Source organism: Pongo abelii, chromosome 13 (assembly GCF_028885655.2).
Source record: "Pongo abelii isolate AG06213 chromosome 13, NHGRI_mPonAbe1-v2.0_pri, whole genome shotgun sequence".
NCBI lineage: Eukaryota > Metazoa > Chordata > Mammalia > Primates > Hominidae > Pongo > Pongo abelii.
This window is the reverse complement of record NC_071998.2, coordinates 63,981,767-64,001,053: the sequence shown is the minus strand read 5'-3', so window position 1 is coordinate 64,001,053 and position 19,287 is coordinate 63,981,767. Positions and strand designations below refer to the sequence as shown.

The 19,287-nt window shown below is 33.2% G+C and overlaps 1 long non-coding RNA gene across 1 annotated transcript; it reads right to left on the bottom strand.

The window, feature by feature from the left end:
* Nucleotides 1-7,571: 7,571 nt before the first annotated feature.
* LOC134759754 (uncharacterized) lies at nucleotides 7,572-15,960 on the bottom strand. The gene is made up of 3 exons (XR_010136467.1): nucleotides 15,661-15,960; nucleotides 11,556-11,639; nucleotides 7,572-10,316 (listed from the first exon to the last, which is right to left on the bottom strand). It is a non-coding gene; the product is annotated as an uncharacterized LOC134759754 (long non-coding RNA).
* Nucleotides 15,961-19,287: the final 3,327 nt, after the last annotated feature.

Below are 19,287 nucleotides of genomic sequence, written 5' to 3'. Positions count from 1 at the left end.
ATTGTAATGAGTCAATGAGCCCAATTTTTCATGATTTGGGGTGTATTTCTCTCAATCTTTGGCTGCAGGGTGTGGGACTGTTATAAATATTAAATTGATTAATGCACAGTTTGCATTTAAAACAGCATCTGGCTTATAGAAAGTTTAAGCCATCATTACTTTCAAACACAGTCAAAATGCCTCATGGAATGTCAGTATTCATATTTAGGTATTTTTATTTTACTTATTTAACAAATGTATTTTTATTCAGCATCTTCTACATTTTAAACCCATTGCTATGTACATGGATATAAGAAATGATAGTTTTCCTATCTTTAAGTTAAACAGTAGACACCTGTGGATTTCCAAGACTATTTAAACTTTCCAGATAACTCCTTCTTACACACTGTTCTCCGTACTATTGCACACAGATAATTACTCAGCCTCCCTTACCTTCATACCTCTACAGTTTCACAAGCACAGAGCTCTGTTACATGGTAATCATCATGGATAGTTTGGAGATAATAGGAGAGAATTTCATTGCAAATATAATGTGACCTAAAACTAGATATGAGGGGTCCTTATAACCAAAAATGACCATCATCAGAGAGATTACTAACAGATAAGAGCAATTTTCTAGTTTATATAGCCAATTGAGTATATTCCTGCTCACTGGGTATAATTATAAACAGAGACTCTTCACTGTCAAGCATATCTTGGTTTGGATGGTAAATTTTCTAGTTCCCCTGTTTAGTGGCCATCACTATTTTTGATATCTCATCTTAAAGTTGGGGTCCACTCTTCCATCTCTGATCTCTCTTTTCCATTACAGGCACCATAAATGACGTTGAAAGACCAAGCAAGCAATCACTCTTACTCTTTATTATTTAGAACCATTTTATTTCATACTCATCTTAACGTGACTTATCCAAAAGATGGGATGGTTGTCCTCCTAGAATGAATATGTTTCAGTGCTTCCTGGAATAGCTGGAATAAATGGCAGCTGGATTCTAATACCACAACAATGTTTTATAACATAAGTTTTATTCAATAATATATTGGTGAATTTTCGTCAGTGATATAGTAAGAATATGTATAGCATTACTTTCTTGATAATAATATAGTTCACTATATTACTATAACATAATTTATTAATACATTAATTTTTACTGTTCCAAAAATATTTTAATGATGGCATTTCTACAGATTTCTTTATATTATTTTCTTTTATTTTTTCATTATTGCTCCAAAAAAAAAAAAAACAAAAAACGAGATACATGTGCAGAACGTGCAGGTTTGTTACATAGATATACATGTTCCATGGTGGTTTACTGCACCTATGGATCCATCCTCTAAGTTCCCTCCCATCACTTCCCACCCCTGCAACAGGCCCCTCTCTGTGTCCACGTGTTCTCAATGTTCAACTCCCATTTATGGGTGAGAATAGGCAGTGTTTGGTTTTCTGTTCCTGTGTTAGTTTGCTGAGGATGATGGCTTCCAGCTTCATCCGTGTCCCTGCAAAGGACATGATCTCATTCCTTTTTATGGCTGCATAGTATTCCATGATGTGTATGTACCAAATTTTCTTTATCCAGTCTATCATTGATGAGCATTTGGGTTGGTTCCATTTCTTTGCTATTGTAAAAAGTGCTGTAATAAACATATATGTGAACGTGTCTTTATAGTATAATAATTTATATTCCTTTGGGTATACACTCAGTAATAAAATGCCTGGGCCAAATGGTATTTCTGGTTCTAGATCCTTGAGGAATTGCCACACTATCTTCCACAATGGTTGAACTAATTTATATTCTGACCAATAGTGTAAAAGTGTTCCTATTTCTCCACAGCTTTGTCAGTATCTATTGTTTCCTGACTTTTTAATAATTGTCATTTTGACTAGTGTGAGATGGTATCTCATCATGGTTTTGATTTGCATTTCTCTGACGAACAGTGATGTTGAGCTTTTTTTCATATGTTTGTTAGCCACATACATGTCTTCTTTTGAGAAGTGTCTGTTCGTATCCTTTGCCCACTTTTTGATGGGGTTGTTTTTTCTTGTAAATACATTTAAGTTCCTTGTGCATTCTCGATATTAGACCTTTGTCAGAAGGGTAGATTGCAAAAATTTTCTCTCATTCTGTAGGTTGCCTGTTCACTCTGATAATAGTTTCTTTTGCTGTGCAAAAGTTCTTTAGTTTAATTAGATCCCATTTGTCAATTTTGGCTTTTGTTGCAACTGTTTTTGGTTTTTTATTCATGAAGTCTTTGCCCATGCCTATGTCCTGAATGTTTTCCTCTAGGGTATTTATAGTTTTGGGGTTTACATTATTTTATTGTTACTACTTAAGGAAAATCTCCTAGAAGTGAAATTTGGAGATCAAAGTAAATGCACATTTAAGGCTCCTGAAACATATTGCCAAACTGTCCTCCAAAGAGCTCGTACAAATTATAGGCCCTCCAGTAGTAAATGTGACTCCCTATCTTGCTTAGATTTAATTGTGACAAATCCTTAGTGATATTGATTATAATAAATATTTTTAATATTTTCCAATAATAGAAAAATTTAGTTATTTGCATTTCTGATTGTTAGAAATGTGAACATTGTTTGACATGTTCATTTATTATGTATTTCTTCTCTGGTGATTTGTCAAATCTTATTTGCACCCTTTTATTTCTGTGATTGTTTTGATAATTACTCTTTATAGTAAGAATATTAATGCTTTGTTTTATAGAGAGAGCAAACATTTCACAAATTCATATCATTATTATAATTAAATAATGTAAGTATACATTTTTAAAGTTTTGTAAAATCAAATACATTGATCATTTTTAGCACAGATTCAGGGAGCTCCAGGTGTGAATTTATTAGATCTTCATATTATCACCTCTCAGCTTCCATGCTCGTGGTCAGTCGATTAAGGTTAAATTAGATAATGCCTGCAAAGGGTTTGAATTTCAGTGCTTAGAAATTTGTAAAGTCTCAGTCAATAATTACTGAGCTACTTTTTAATAATGCTTCTTCATCAAAGTTATGTATTTATTTAAATTTATCTTTCAATGCTTTAGTGGTTCTTGTTTATATTTTGTCTTAATTAGAATAGAATTTGCCTTTTTTATATGGTAAAACATTATTTATGTAAACTTATTTTATTCATAATGCACAGTACTCAGAATCATTTTTAAGTAAATTATATTTTTCCAAGTTATTTAAAATGTAACTTCATGATAGACTACGTACATTTCTCTTCCCCACACATGCACTTACATGCACATATAGACACATGCACGAACACGACACACTTTGATCTGCTTTGTATTTTTTGTTCTGTAATAGGAACGTGTCCATTATTCTGGTTTTAGTATGATATTTGACACTTTAATGATTTGATCCTGGTGCAACATCTTTAACACTGTAATTTATTTTCAAGAAATTCTTTGCCTTTTAGACAAGTTTATTCTTCAAAACATATTTTGGAATTATTTCACCAAGGATCAGAATAAATATAACAGCACCTGAGTATTTTTATGATAATTCTTTAAAAATAAACTAGTATAATTTTTATTTCAGATTTAAGATTTTCTTACGATTCTTTTATCCTAAACAAATTTTTAATATGAGATAAATATTTTAATAATACATTTTGATGATCTATTAAAAATGTGATTCGTCTGCCACAGTCTTAAAATTTTCAACTGCAGGGTGTGGGACTGTTATAAATATTAAATTGATTAATGATGTCACCTACTGAATAAAGAGTCCCATTTTTTGAAGAACTTAAACTTTCTCCTTAGAGGTGTAAGACAGAGTAATACATCTCTAAGTAGTAAACACATTAAAACATACACCATAGCAGGATTTTAGAGGTTATTAGCTAGTGTCTTTAGAATATTGGTATAAAGCTCTGTTACAAAGCACTGTTTAAAAGAAAACAATGAAAAAGAAGAACAAAGTTGGCTAATTACATTATATGACTAAGACTTGCAATATGGCTCCAATATCAAGATAGTATATACTGGCGTAATATAGACATACAGATAACTGCATCATGATAGGAAACTAGGTTATACCTATCAATATTTGGGCAATTGTTTTTGGAAAAGGTGTAAATATACTTGAATGGGGGAAAGATAGTCTTTTCAACAATTGCAAATAATTGAACCTCTATCTATACCTTGAACCATACACAAAAATTAACTTAAAATGAATCGTAGATACAAATTAAGCTAAACCTATAAATTTCTAGAACACAACATAGAAGAAACTGTGATCTTGGGCTCAGAAAAATTTCTTAAAAAAATAAAAAATGCACAAATTATAAAAGAAAAAAATGATAAATTGGACTTCATTAGAATTAAAAGCATTTACTCTTCTTAAAGTAACTTTTTTTAAAGGTTTAAACAAGTCACAGACAGGGAGAGAATATTTGCAAAACAGAGTTGACATAGTATTTGTTCCTCCAATATATTTTAATAATCTTAGAACTCAGTAGTAAGAAAACAATCAAATTTTCAAAAAGAGCAAAAGATTCAAAAAGACACTTTACCAAAGAAAAAAGAGAAATGACAAACAGGCAACACAAAAAGATGCTCAACATCATTATTGACTGGGGAAATAGAAATTACAATAAAATTCCACTACACAGAGCTTAAAATAGCTCATGAGAATGTAGAGCAACTGGAAATCTCAGACATTGGTTATAGGAATGCAAAAAAAAGTAGTCCCTTTGGAAAACAGTCTGGTAGTTTCTGCTTAAGTGAAACATACAAACAACAAACATATTTATGACCCACTACGTATTTACCCTGATAAATGAAAATACATGCCCATACAAATATATGTACATGAATGGTTATAGTGACTTTATTCATAACTATGAATGCCCGTTAACTAGTGAATGAATAAACAAAGTACTTCCATTCAATGTAATACAACTTATCACTAAAGAGGAATTAACATGCAAAAATGAAGATACATCTTAAAGTAGCATGCTAAGAAAAGAAGTTTACCCAAAAGGCCACATACTGTGTGATTACAATTTTATGACATTCTAGTAAAGACAAACATACAATGACAGTAATGTCAGTAGCAGCCAACCAGGTAGGGAAAGTGGATTGACCATCAAGAGTCATGAAATTATTTTTCTGTTGACTGTGGTGGTGGTTACACACTTAGAATATTTGTCAAAACTCATAGAAAATGGTGCCTCCTCATGTATGTAAATTATACCTCAATAAACTTCACCTTTAAAAGAGTAGAGAATGATGCCTTGACTAAAGAAGATACTGACCTTGTAACTTGGGTGGAGTTTACTAACTTTGAAATCTCAGTGTACCTACCACACTATTGAAAATAATAGTAGCGCATACAAAATGCTTGACATACAGCCTCCTTCTTAGTAAGTGTTAGTTATTATAAAAAGGATGTGATGATCATATCCCACTTAGCAAGAGGAGTAAGGAGTGGTAATGAGATAAGTTAAAGTGCACAAATGTTAACTCTTTTTTTAAGATGAACAGGAAAAACCTGTGTACCCCACCACTTTTGAAGCTAAGTCTTATCTTGTCAAATAGATTCAAATAGAAGATTCTCACAGCTTACAGAAGGTAATTTAAAAAGTTTCATTGCCAACACAGGAAAAATGTAAACTATAAATATATGTGTGTGTATCATATACAGTTTGTTAATTGAAGTGTGAATGCAGTAGAAAGAGGGTATGAGTAATAGGTGGCTTAAGCCAAATTTAGTTTAGTCATATCCTTGCTCTGCCAATATACCTCAAGCTTAAATGGTATCACTGAAGCTGTTTCAGACTTGAATTGCTCCAAAGCATTATTCTTGTGCCAACTGGGCTGAAATCTGGTGGTAGTTTACTTCTGCAGCCAGATAGGCAGTATCTTTTATGTTTTATTTATTTATAGTATCACTTAAGCCATGCATAACTTTATATGCACTTATAAAGCTAAACTCACAATTTGTGAAGCAAACTTATGATGGGATGTAAGCAGTTTACAATATGAAACACATTATTGGATAAGAAAAGTTATTAGAGATAGCATAGTAAATTAAACAGTCAGCCCCACACAAGCTATTTGATTGCCACATGGAACGACTAATGCCAGAGGTCTTAACCAATTTTTATGACTTTTTCATGGACAAATTCGTTTCAAATTTGACTCTGATTCCATAAATTTAGCTCCTCACTGCACCCAAGTAATGATGAGAAAATCCTCTTCTTTTCCTAGAATCTAATAACAGAAAAGAAGTGCTTGTTATCTATTACCCATTTGAGAAACAAATTTGTAGTAAAGACCCAGATTATTTATGACCCCCAAATCTATAGGGATTTTTTGTTTGTTTTTCCATTACACCTTACCACCTTTCTTTAGAATACTTATCCTATTAAGGAGATGGACAGTCTATGTTTAAAGGGTGGTTATACTCATTTTTTAAATACTCAAGGAGTTGAATGTTCAAATGGTAGATTTATAAATGGTATTTTTATTTACCATTTAACATTTAATGACAATGAATTATGAGCTCAAGTGCCTGTGAAATGTCTACTTTTGTCCATAGATCATAGACAACTTGACTTAAGGGATAAGTAATGGTTAGTTTGAAATCTTCTGTTAAGAATAACTGCTCATTGAAAATCAATAAAAAAATGAACTTACATAGTTTTGAGATTCTGATGCAATCTAACAGAAGTTATTCAAGTTATTATAAAATAAGCTATCAATTAATACTATGAGTAGTTGTAATTATGAAAGCAACATAACCACAGTACAAAGGAAATAGTTACCCTTAATTTCATTCCCCTAAGACAACTATTATTGTCTTACAGCCTTTTAAATGTGTATGCAACTTTTGCAGAGTAGTCTCGTACAAAGTAAAACAGACCTGAATTTCTATAAAGCTCCACTAACTATGACCTAATGGCCTCTAACTTTTGACCAGCGAGCTAAGAATGATTTTTATGATGTTAAATATTGAAAATTGAAAACAGAATAATATTTCATGCCATGTGAAATAATATGAAATTTAAGTTTCAGTGTGTTATAAATATAACTTTTTGAAATACAGGCATGCTGATCTATACATGTATTGTCTGTGGCTGCTTTTGTGCTACATGGGGCTGAAACTAGGCTAAGGCCATTTAGGTACTCACCTCAGGCACAGAACCTAAGGGTGGCGAGGGGTGCAAAAAGTTCAGTCATGAAGATAAGCCATATTTAATGCAATATGTTAAAAATCAAAATTAATCCACAACAAGTTATAAGCAAAATATCTAAATATTATTAAAGACAGCATAAGTTCTACAACAACAGAACTGAGCAGTTGTGGCCAAGACTGTATCACCTGCAAAACCTAAAATATTAACTATATTTAGTTTACTTGCTAACTCTTACTCTCCAGCATTTAGGCCTTAGAGTTATTTTCATATTTCCTCTTAACAGTTTCTACTTTAGAATATAATGTAGATTAGTAAAGTTTTGTTTGACAAAGATATTCCTTGCCAAAGACTCTGTCAATCAGAAAATAATAAACAAAATAAAATACATGTGGACAATAATATGGCAAGCATGAACTCTTTATTTTTTATTTTTTATTTTTATTTTTTGAGATGGAGTCTGGCTCTGTCGCCCAGGCTGGAGTGCAGTGGCGCCATCTCGGCTCACTGCAACTTCCGACTTCCGGGTTCACGCCGTTCTCCTGCCTCAGCCTCTCGAGTAGCTGGTACTACAGTCGCCCACCATTACGCTCGGCTAATTTTTTATATTTTTAGTAGAGACGGGGTTTCACCGTGTTAGCCATGGTGGTCTTGATCTCCTGACCTCGTGATCCGCCCGCCTCGGCCTTCCAAAGTGCTGGGATTACAGGCGTGAGCCACCGCGCCCGGCAGAACTCTTTTTATTCTTACTGTGGTTTTCTTAAAAGAAGGAGGAGAAAAAGGAGGAGCAGGAGGGGAAAAGAATGAAGTCTTAGGCTGCATGACCCAGAAGACATTCTGTGGGAAGGATTGATTTTATCTAATATGATACCAAATAATATACAAGCGTGGGAGGCCATAGAGGCTTATAAAGACCATCACTCACCCATATTTACCAAACAATGGTTGTTCTAAAAAAATTACTTTCCCTTTAATGTTCTGTATTGAGTATTCTCCACCATAATCTCACTCTGAGGAAGTTAAAGATGTGAAGCACCAAGACTTAGATATTATCTAAATTCTTAACAACAGAGGAATAGACTCTGCCAAGCCTCAGGCTACACTTCTCATTTATTTTCGAGAACTAGTTACCTGATGACAGTTGTTTGGACATTAAACCTAATGCTGACTATTGGAGATACTTCATACCCTGTAATATGCTTAAATATCAGAGGGAACTTTCTAAAAACCTGATTTCTAAAGATTACTTTGGAAATTCTTTCTTGTTTCTCTGAACTCTAATTTTTTCACACATCAGTTTTTATAAATAATTTGCTTCTTATTGCTATTAAGAAGTGGCAAGCTGACAGTTTCCCATATTTGCTCAAAGAAATCTTTGATACCAGTTTGTCAGAAGTCTTTTATTACTGTTGAGAAACTTGAAAAAAAAATTTCCTGGAAAACACACTCAGGATTCCCTGTCCCTTGGAAGTCATTCTGCTTTAGGAAGATTCTGTTCTGTAACAAGGATTCATGTGCTTGTTACCAATGCAAAGTTATGTTTTACCTGCTTTTCTAAAAACAGGAAGATTGCATAATATTTTTTTTCCTGAAATGGAAGTGGTAATTAAGCATGACATTTTAAAATCATATTCTAGTTTTGTTAATAAAAATGTTTAATTCTACAGATTTGCAACAAATTAAGGAATGAAAATTTTTGTATTGTCATCGTATTACTATATATAACTGACATTTAGCTGGATGCAGTGGCATGCACCTGTAGTTCCAGCTACTTGGGAGGCTGAGGCAGGAGGATCACTTGAACCCACAAATTCAAGACTCTATCACACTACGATCATGCCTTTAACTAGCCACTGTGCTCCATCCTGGGCAACATAGTGAGACCCTGTCTCAAAAAAAAATGACGTTTTATTTTTGCAACTATGGTAAACACTGAAGGACTTTACATATATTTGTGATTTTAAATTGTTTATTTACCTATCAGATATTCAGAGTGGCAAGCTTTGTAAACATTCTAAATTACATACCGATCAATCAATTCAATTACGTAGTATGGTTAGATCATCTAGTACCTTATAAAACTTTTACCTTTGAGGTCTGTTGCCAGCAATTTCACCTTTACTAAAATAAAATACTTCAGGAATTCTAGAATTTCAATATTATAAAAATTTGATAATGTGTCAAGTTTAACATTGTAAAATTACTCAAAGGCATAATATGTACCTTAAGAAATGCATGGCATCTTTGCTATGTAGAGTAATTATTAAGTGCTCAGTGGTTGGCTCAGCATTTTTCTGTGTGTATGCAGTGAATTGCACAGAGTTCTTTTTTGATGAATATTTGCTGAATAAATAAACTTGGTAGATTGAACAAACACTGATAAAGCCATGTTAACACAGGCTATCAATGTGAACCTTGACAGTCTCATTAAGCATTTTAAAACAGTCTTCATTAAAACCTGAGTCTATATTAGAAATGTGTATACAGATAGACAGATAATTAGGTATAGAAAGTAAGTAATAACTCTGTAAGTAAATTTAGGTTCATGCATAAAAGAATCAGAAGGTTTATTTAAGGCTCCATGTCTAACAGGTAATATAACAATCTCTATCTTTTTCATTTTGATGATAATTTGGATTCAGAGTAACATTTCAAGTGAAATTTCTTAAGGAACATTAAATACCCATTGTATTCAGGGCTATCACTCTGAGCGGATGCTGGTGAAATGTAGGCTTATTCTGTAATATTAGACAGTCGGATGGCTTTCATGTGTAATGTCTTCTCCCTATCATAACCTAAAAGTGGTCCCATAAGCAGTTCTCCAAACCAAAGGACTGAGAGACAATTAACATTTTTAAGTAGTTACTAAAAGAAGAACAGCATTCGAAACTTTTGAGAATTTTAAATAGATTTTAAGTCTACTTATACCATTAGGTATACTTTCTCTCAGGTCAGAAATGTGAAAAACACCTGGAAATATCCGAAGAGTTTGTTTCAAAGAATACAAATGGTATGTTGTACAGAAGCACTCGAAATGCTAGATAACAAAAACAAAACACTCATCTGGGTGTCAAGAGATGTGTATTTTTTTCTCAGTAGACCTAATAACTGGTTGTGTGATCCTGGACAAGTCACTTAATTTGTCCTGGCCCTTCCGTTTTTCACCTGTTAAATGAAAGAAGTCACAGGTGCATTTGATTATTGTAAACCCTGAGAGTTTTAGCCCTAATGGATTCTACAGAAAGTAGAATCAAGTCATGGGAGTATGAAGAAGGCACCTGAGTTCTGTTTGCAAGAGAAGAAGTTGGCCATCAAAAGTTGGGGTGCAACAAAAGTGGAGGGTCAATATGACACACATTGTTTAATGCTCCGAGGAATCTCCCTTCTACTGCATAACTTGCCAGCTCAGTTCTTTTGGTTTTTCTGATTCTTATCCACAGGACACTGCAATCACTTGCTGGTTGGTGTGTATGTGCTCAGAGTAATCATTTTACATCCAGTGACTTAGAGTGTGGTCCTAGGAAGTGGCAGCATTTCAGCTGCAGAAAGGAAGAGGATCAGTCTGAGCATTCTTGAAGAAGATTGCAAAACTGCTTTTAGTTCATGTAGTGTATTTCGAGTCCAAGATTTCTTTTAATGGGCAAAAAGAGATTTTTTAAAAAAGGAGAAACTTGCATGTTTCCTAAAGCAACATTCAAAGCAATTAAATGGAGCTTTTTAAGCAACGTGATCTTTTTCACTCTCACAATCTCCTCTTTAGCCTTAAGTAAAAACCAAAAGAGATCTTTGAAAAATGATGATTTTTTATATTTAATATATGATCTTTTCATGTTTCTGCTGTTGTGTGCTTTTGAGCTGTCTAACAACTATAGCTATATAGCAAGCAGAAGGGCAGACTTGTCTTATTTCCTGTGAAGAGGTGACTACCTGAAGTGTGAGAATGAAAGAAAAAATAAGAATTCTATGAAAGGTTTTACTACAGAGAATATAGGGCCAAGACCTTCATCTAACCCTGGATACACATTATTCTTAATAATGCATACCGGTATCTTTTTTTTTTTTTTTTTGGCCAACTTTAAGTCATGAGCTTACAAAAACTGACAATATTTTACAGAAAGAGATTTTTTTTTAAAAAAGCATAATTCTATTTCCTGTATCTTTCACAGTTCTTTAATTTGAAACATATCACTTTTATCTCGTCTTGCTTTAACACCAGATTTGGTTTAATTAAATTTATGTCAAATGAACACATGAAACGAAAGGAAAATCGGAAAGCCTGCAGTTGCCCATTAGTGAGTCAGTGACTGCAGTGAAAGGCTTTTGAAGCCTGGCTTACTGCCAGGACAAGCTTGCAATGATGCTTGGAGACACCCATGATGCTTTGAAGGAAAGGACTTAGCTGACCTGAGCCTGCTCAATGGAATCAGTCAAAATCCTCATGGGCTGGATATAAAATCTATAATAAGTCTTCTGTCTTCAACCATTTACCTGTCAAAGACAATGAGTAGGGGATGTGAAATCACAATTCATACAGAAAATTAATTGTACGAGGACCATTTATTATTATTATTATTACAGCATTATTGATTATGTGGGTGATTTAGTTTGTTTTGAAAGCTACATGCCAAGCCTTTGAAAGGCAGTGCCAAACTGTCAATCCTTGGAGCTACTCCATCAAAACAATATTTAACTTTGGCTCTCTTAGCTGAAATATCTGTCAATTAGTCAAATAATACGTGCTATTAGCGAATGTAAAAAGCATAACCTCCAGGAGCTAATATTTAGAGCTTTGCAAATTCGTTGCTGTTAAAACACCTATGTTTAAAAATACATGAAGCCCTAAATGTTTTGACACTGCTGCTAAAATGGAAAGTAAAATTTCATGTCTCATATTGTTTCTGATACCACGTGGTCTTTGCGTCTTTGTACTTGAACACATTTGTACATCCAGCTTCGGCACTTTCATATAAAAATATATTGAATGACTCCATGAATCAAATAATGATGTTTATTCTGATTTTGTATTCAAACGACGTGTTCTTAAAGGATACGTACTATTTGGTTTCCTCTTTTTGCTTATTGGGATCTGATCCACAGGTTCAGTTGCATTTTGTATTTTCATACTTTAGACATTAAAGCCTTTACACAAACTTTCAACACTAAAATAAATAACTCATTAGGGAGCAGCAGGGTGCACTGATGTTAGTAAAACATGATATTTAAAAGCAAGCTTGGTTAGCATCTAGGAATATCAAAGGGACTAGGGAAGGCAAGAGAAGGCTTTCAGTAGCTATTTTTTCTTTGTCCTGTTTAAAAATAATTCAAAGAAATGTCTAAATGTTCCAAAAGTCAAATGGATATTATTGGAGGTGCTTCAATAATCCAGTCATACCAAACATCATCAATGTGCTTGTTCAATTTCTAATTTACCCAGTTCTGCTATTATCCTACAGGCATACTGTTTTATATTTTCCGTCTCTTCTACATGCTTTGCTTTTTTTCCCCATTATTTCATTTATAATTTAAAATAAAAGTAAAACAAACAAACAAAGTAAAAACCCTCTAAGGGTTGCAGTTTTTCCAGGTGAAAAAGATTCCATTCACAGATCCAATGTGTCTTTCTATGTTCTAAGATAAGTGTCTGCACTGGAACACCATGGTAAGAGTTGCCTTCGGTAGAATATAATTTTGAGAAGAGAAATGATTTCTGCCGACAGCTAAATATGAGACATCGTTTCTTGGCCAATAGGAAAGTCCTTAATTTTGTGGAATCGATGAAATATGTTCAGCTGGATTCTGCCACTTGCCTCTAGTTAGATATTAGTAGTCTTTTCATTTTCACGAGATCAAATAAGATATGAAAATATTCAGTGTTTGCAAATTCCATAGGATATAGTACAATCCTAGTAATATAAGAAAAAAGATGGGTTTAATTTGCACTCACATTACCTTTGATGAGGTTGAAAATGTAAGTTTATATTTAAATAATGTACTCCTTAAAATCATGCCATCTTTGTTCTCAATATACATTTAACATGTAAAATATTTTATAACACCAACCATACTTCTTTAAATGTAAATACTTATAACTAAAAAGGAAGAACTGCATGTTTATGAAGTAGCAATTATTCCACTTTAATTCAAAATTCTCAGGGCCATAAATATTTTTCTGTATAAAATTTTGTCAGTTCTTTCAAATATTTTGTCTAGTAAAGTATGAATTAAATTATTTGTTACAAATTGCACATGATCATGATAACTGAGAATAATTTTTAAGTGCTCTAAGAGGCTAATAATAAAAGCTTTAAGAAATTGATTATATTTGTCAACATGTGCAATAGTCTTGCTTGCTTTTTATTGTGTTAAGATATTAGATATCTGCTTTACTTTATTCTTGGAGACTTTTTCAAAGGGTAAGAGGAGAAAATAAGCAACCACTCAAAACTATCTTAGAGACCGTGCAGAAATATTTATTTTCCTTTGCAAAATATTTGCCGAGTAAGGTCTTTTCCAACCAGAATACATAATGACCACAGTATTCAGACAAATTTTTTTCTTTTTTTCTTCTTTTCTGAATTATTCTAGTAATTGTGTAGCACAGATTTTCCCCCTGGCACTAAGGATCTAGTCTCTTTATTTCACATTTTAAAACCAAATTGCTAGAAGTGTCTGAAAGGCTGTACTTCAGGAAAAAAAAAAAGAAAAAAAAAAGCACTTCAGGGCCAAGCTTTTGCTAACACACTGAGCATTAAGAGATGAATCAAGGGCGTAACAGAATGCTGAGAGCACCTTTGCACTGGAATCAAAGGCACATCACGAGGAGTCAACATTTTGCCTGAAGTTGCTCTCTCTGACTCTCCCATTGCCTGTAATAAAGTAGCTAAAAGGACATTTGGGACAATCCTGGGCCAAGCAGAGCTGTTTTAGATCCACCTAAAAAATCATAGCCAAAAGAAAAAGTGATTCTGAGAAATACCTCAATCCAATTCTTTATACCTGTCCCTAGAGAAGAAAATGCATGGTAAGGTATGGCCTCACTTACTGGCATTGAGGCTCAATTAGTTGTTCCTGAACAGACTCCAATAACTAGCCACCTGTTGGAGCTCTGCCATCCTTTTGATTCAGTCAGTGTTAGTTTTGGAGTCTCTGTTTCATTAGGATGCAAATTCCTGAGTTGTATTTTCTGATTTCTTTAGTTACTCGAAGTGGAAATTTTGGGATGAAATGACGAGAGAAAGAACAAAATAAGCCTTTTAAAAATGATCCATGAATGTGTTTTTTACCCCATGTTGCTGTCAACAGTAAGAATATCCATCGGGAAAGGCTAGCTCAAGGTAAAGATTAATACAGAAGCCCAGCTATTCTGATTTTGTTAATGCCTAGCAAAGTGTCTTCATATCACTTCCAAAGAAAAGAAAATTGCTCACAAATGCCATTTATTCATTTATACTTGTACAATGAAGCAAACAGATCAATAAATGTATATGAAGCAGTTGAAGCATTGAGAAACCAAACTTCATTGCACCAATTTTTTGTTGTATAACTAACTGCATTCCTAATTTCAAACAGGTGCTAAATTGCAAAGACAGTCTCATAATTTCAGGCACTTTTCAACACAGAATTCTTTTTAAGAATTAAAAGTAGATAACTCATTTTCACATTATCCCTTAAATAAAATAAATGAATATATAAATATGTTTACTTTCTTAGGTTAAAATGGTGCCATTGAGAACAGATGGTTAGAGGTTAAAAAAAGCATTTTTAATATAATGTTAGAAATATGATTATTCCTTATATAAAATGCAAAATATTTCAATGGAACAAAGATCTTATTTATGCAATTGAAGCTTAAAACTCAAATGAAAGCATTTTTATTCAACTTGAAGATAGTATTTTTTTTCATAACTGCAGTCATCCACAGGAGAGCCCATGTCACTTTTTGATTTTTAGAACAATAGCTTGTTTTGTCTGTTGTCAACATTGGTATGTAAAATGCTTGTAGTCATATTTTAGAAATCACACAGGGTTCATCTTCAAGTTCTGTCATTACAAATCTCCCAATTCTAACAATATCATTACAAAATATTGAAATGTTCACAGCAAAGGGACACACAACTTTGAAAGTTCCAGTCAAACTGATTATACAAAATGATAACACTAAGGTTGTCCCAACATAAAAGCTGACAAGTCAAAAGCAGGGATAATGTGCATTTTCACTAACAAATAATAAAGATTCTGTGCATCAGGACAGCCATATTCTCATGATCAGAGCCATTACTGGAAGAAAGTGTTTTGATAAAGACTGCTAATTTTGCACAGAGGCAAATTTGAAAGAAACAGTAAGAGGGAATGTGCCCAATACACCTCTAAAATATTAACTAATACACCTCTGGAAAGATGAGCCCTTATGTTCCAGTTACAAAGATAGGGTGCATTCATGAACTTAGTTCAACATTCACCCTGCATAGCGATGGGGTGCGAAAAGGAAGGCAGCGATGAAGTCACTTACAGTTTGCAATTCAGCTGTCATGTGGAAGTCTGCAGTAGGTATGAGCAAAATATACTGTGAAGAATATGTGGCTCAATATTATACAGCAAAATCGAACTTTGCAACTGCTTATGCATAATTAACTACCTGGGACTAGCCTGCTCTGGTGCACCACTTTATAGAGCAATAAAAAATTAAACTAAAAATACAGACTCCTAGGTAACTGTGGTCACAGTACAACTCTATCTTCTTTTGCAGGCTTATTATTTCCTGAAGCTGTGGCTGACAGGTTCTATGAGCACACATTTTTGCATATATTTTGTTTATGTGCAAGCCTTGGCATTTCAGCCATCTCCTGCTGAGGCCCCTTCCAACCATATGCTTCTGTTTTTCTTCATTAGGTGATGTGATCCCTTTTGACTGTTGCATGCACGTGAAAGGACAGTGGGCTTTGGGGGGAGAAGAAACCCTGCTTTAAGAGAGTACACGTCAGTTGGCCTTCAGCTGTTTGGAGCTGATTCGATCTGACAAGTGTTGAAGCTACTCATCGTAATGGATGTCTCTGCTTTAGCAGAGAGGAGGTGAAAAGGATGTAATTCCCAGTGAAAGAAAGCAACATGAACTATTATTTAATTACTGCTTAATATATAACTCACTCTAGGAGTCCCTGTTGATTTACAGTTCTAGCTGCTTCTTTTCTTTATTAACGGAACCATCTAGTCTTTTAATGCGATGTGATTGAGCCACACCTGTTATTGATAAGGACTTTCCCAAAGGAACAAGGCAAATAATCCATTTTAATACCCAAGCATGTATGATTCTGAAATGCTTAATTTTTTCAAATATAGAAGTTACTCTTTCCACCCCACAAAAACAAACAACAACAACAACAGCAACAAAAGAAAACCTTGAGCTAGTATTGCCCAGTCTTATTTCTTTCACTGGTTTAGGATATGGTGTGCATATTTCTGAATACTCTGACACCAACCTTTTTTAACTCTCTGGATTCTAAAAATAATTAGAACCCTCCGCTCTCTCCTTCCCACTTCAGTTTTCACACCAATAGGATGCTGAGTTAAATAGACATAGTTTCGTTTTGTTTTTTGATCACATGCAATTTCTGGATGTGCTGACGCTGATTTTTGTCAGCAGTCCACCTTCTACACAGAATTTGTTGTCCTACTGGGGAAATGCAACTTTAAAATCTGAAATGCAAGTCTATTATTCATTTCCAAATTATAGTACTTTTTGGAATCATTTCTAGAGTATTGTTTTCATTCCTTTCTTTTATTGGGAAAACAGTCAAGGCAAAAGAGTGATTGGGTTTTGGGTTTGGGTTTAATTCTACTCACATAGTATATTAAAGTTGCATGCTCACTGAAAATATTTAAGTAGAAGGGTTCTGTCCACATATTAAATATATAGCAATAAGATTATTTAATTTTTTATTCCCTTCAATATATAATATGTAACAATTATATTGGTAATGTTTCTTGTATTTTCTTTTTTTGGCTACAGCTTATATTTTCCTTACCCAATTTTGCTGAAGGATTATTCTTAACATATAGTATCTATAACATATAATAGTTTATATCATTCATGCAAATTTTTCAACAAACATATCACAAATAAACACATATCATCCTTTAGAAAACACGTTATATTTGTGCCAAAATCTGACATAGAGAAGAAAACACTCTGTATTATATAGTCCATATGTTTAGTTTAATCATTCTTAGCTTATATCATTTTTCAAGTACCCTTATTTTGCTATGTCCGCAAGTAGACTGATAAAACTTTGAAACTTGTGGCTTTCTTTTAAAGGTAGCCAATTCACTAATTTGGATATTATCAGAAAACAGTTCATATGATAATGCTAGACTGTCTAAATTTTTTATACTCTACATTTTTTTTTCCTGAGAAATTATCACATCCAGCTGATTTAAGTATATATAAAATAGAAACAAATACCTCACAAATGACAATACGATTTTATTTTAAAAGTTTTCACTTAGGTTTTTCCAAAGCTAAATCCTGACCTCTTCCACATATTTTAATGTTTTCCCTTGCAGTCGTGTAGGGAAATAGATTTTTATCCAATGACCCTCATTAATGTAGACCTTTGATTTGTATGGAGGGAGGGTTTATTTTCCATTTGTGAGTATGGAGACTGTTGCCTGTTTGCTTTGGAATCTTTTATTACTTTGGAACAGAATGCGAGTGTATAATTCTGTGAATGATCTCTTTCTTTAGTTTACTTGTGTAAATATAGATCAAATATTGGTAATCTTGGAGAAGGAAAGGCTATTTACGTGGCAGTTTCTAAAATGAAATAGTAGCTATGCCAAATTGAACAATTTGAGCTTTTATGCCAATTAAACAGTTTGACTCCTGATATAAAACTTGAGGGTTTGAAACCAAATGTTAAAAATAGGGAGTAGAATTCACCATATATTGTGAAGATAAAATTGTATTTTTAAGTTTGCAAAACAATATCTTTTTGTAACTAATATTACTATGTCTAAATGTTTTCTTTCTTGTGTGTTTTCTCAAGAAAAAATAATTTAATTAAAAATTTAATTCTAGCATTTTGAATGTCAGATCAATCAAGCTTCATATAATTCCCAATGTTATTGCATTCTTACTCTTTTCTCTGTTCTTTACATAATTTTTTTTTCAGGGAGAAAGCAAAAATAAATAAACAAGAAAAGTAACCATTTTATGTCTTATTTGACAAAAAGTCGTCTTCATTCATAATGAGAAACTCCGGTATCTCATTCTGTAGTGCAGCATAGAGCAAAAACTGCTGATGAAATTCAAAGTGAAAACTCCCTCAATAATTGAGTTATAACAAAAGAGTTTTGAAAGGGTAGGTGGGTCTTTTTTCCCCACAAGATAAGTATCTTACTGTTAATTAATCTGGTTGGGGGATTATGAGATAGAATAATTTACAATACTACATTTGCTATACAACTGATCATCTTCTACTTTAAGGATTTTTTTCATGATGTGTGGGGTTTTACAGGTTTAAAAGAGAATTGAATTAAAAAAAGTTTCTGTGTGGATGAATAAACTACCTAAATCATACACCTTTACTGATGCAGAAGAAATTTCAGTGCTTAGGTCTGGAGGTAAGAAATTTCCCTCAGATGATCAGAAACATTAATATCCCTTTTGCCTCTACTTTTTTTTAATGAAAGACACACACACACATACACAAACACACACACACACACACACACACACACACATACCCCAGTTTACTGCAGCTGCATAACAGGCTCCTGTTGGCCCTGAGGACAAATCCTAAGTAGTTTTGATAACTAAAACAATCCTAATAAGAAAATTATTACAGAAGGGCATCAAAATCCATTATAAGGTAAACTGCTTAAAAAGTGTTTCTTGTCTCATACTCCTAGCCAACAATAAAATAACCAACACTTAAAATTTTAGGGAAGCAGAAAACACTTAAACTAGATTTTGTGTCTAAAGAGAAAATTTTATCCACAGAGCTCATAACAGATTTTGAGTCGTTTTTACTCAAATCAGAAAAAACACTTGCCATTACTTTCATGTTTTCAAAGCAAGTTCAAACTTCTCATGACTATGGAATAAACGTTATAAAAGTTTTACCTGAATCAAATATAT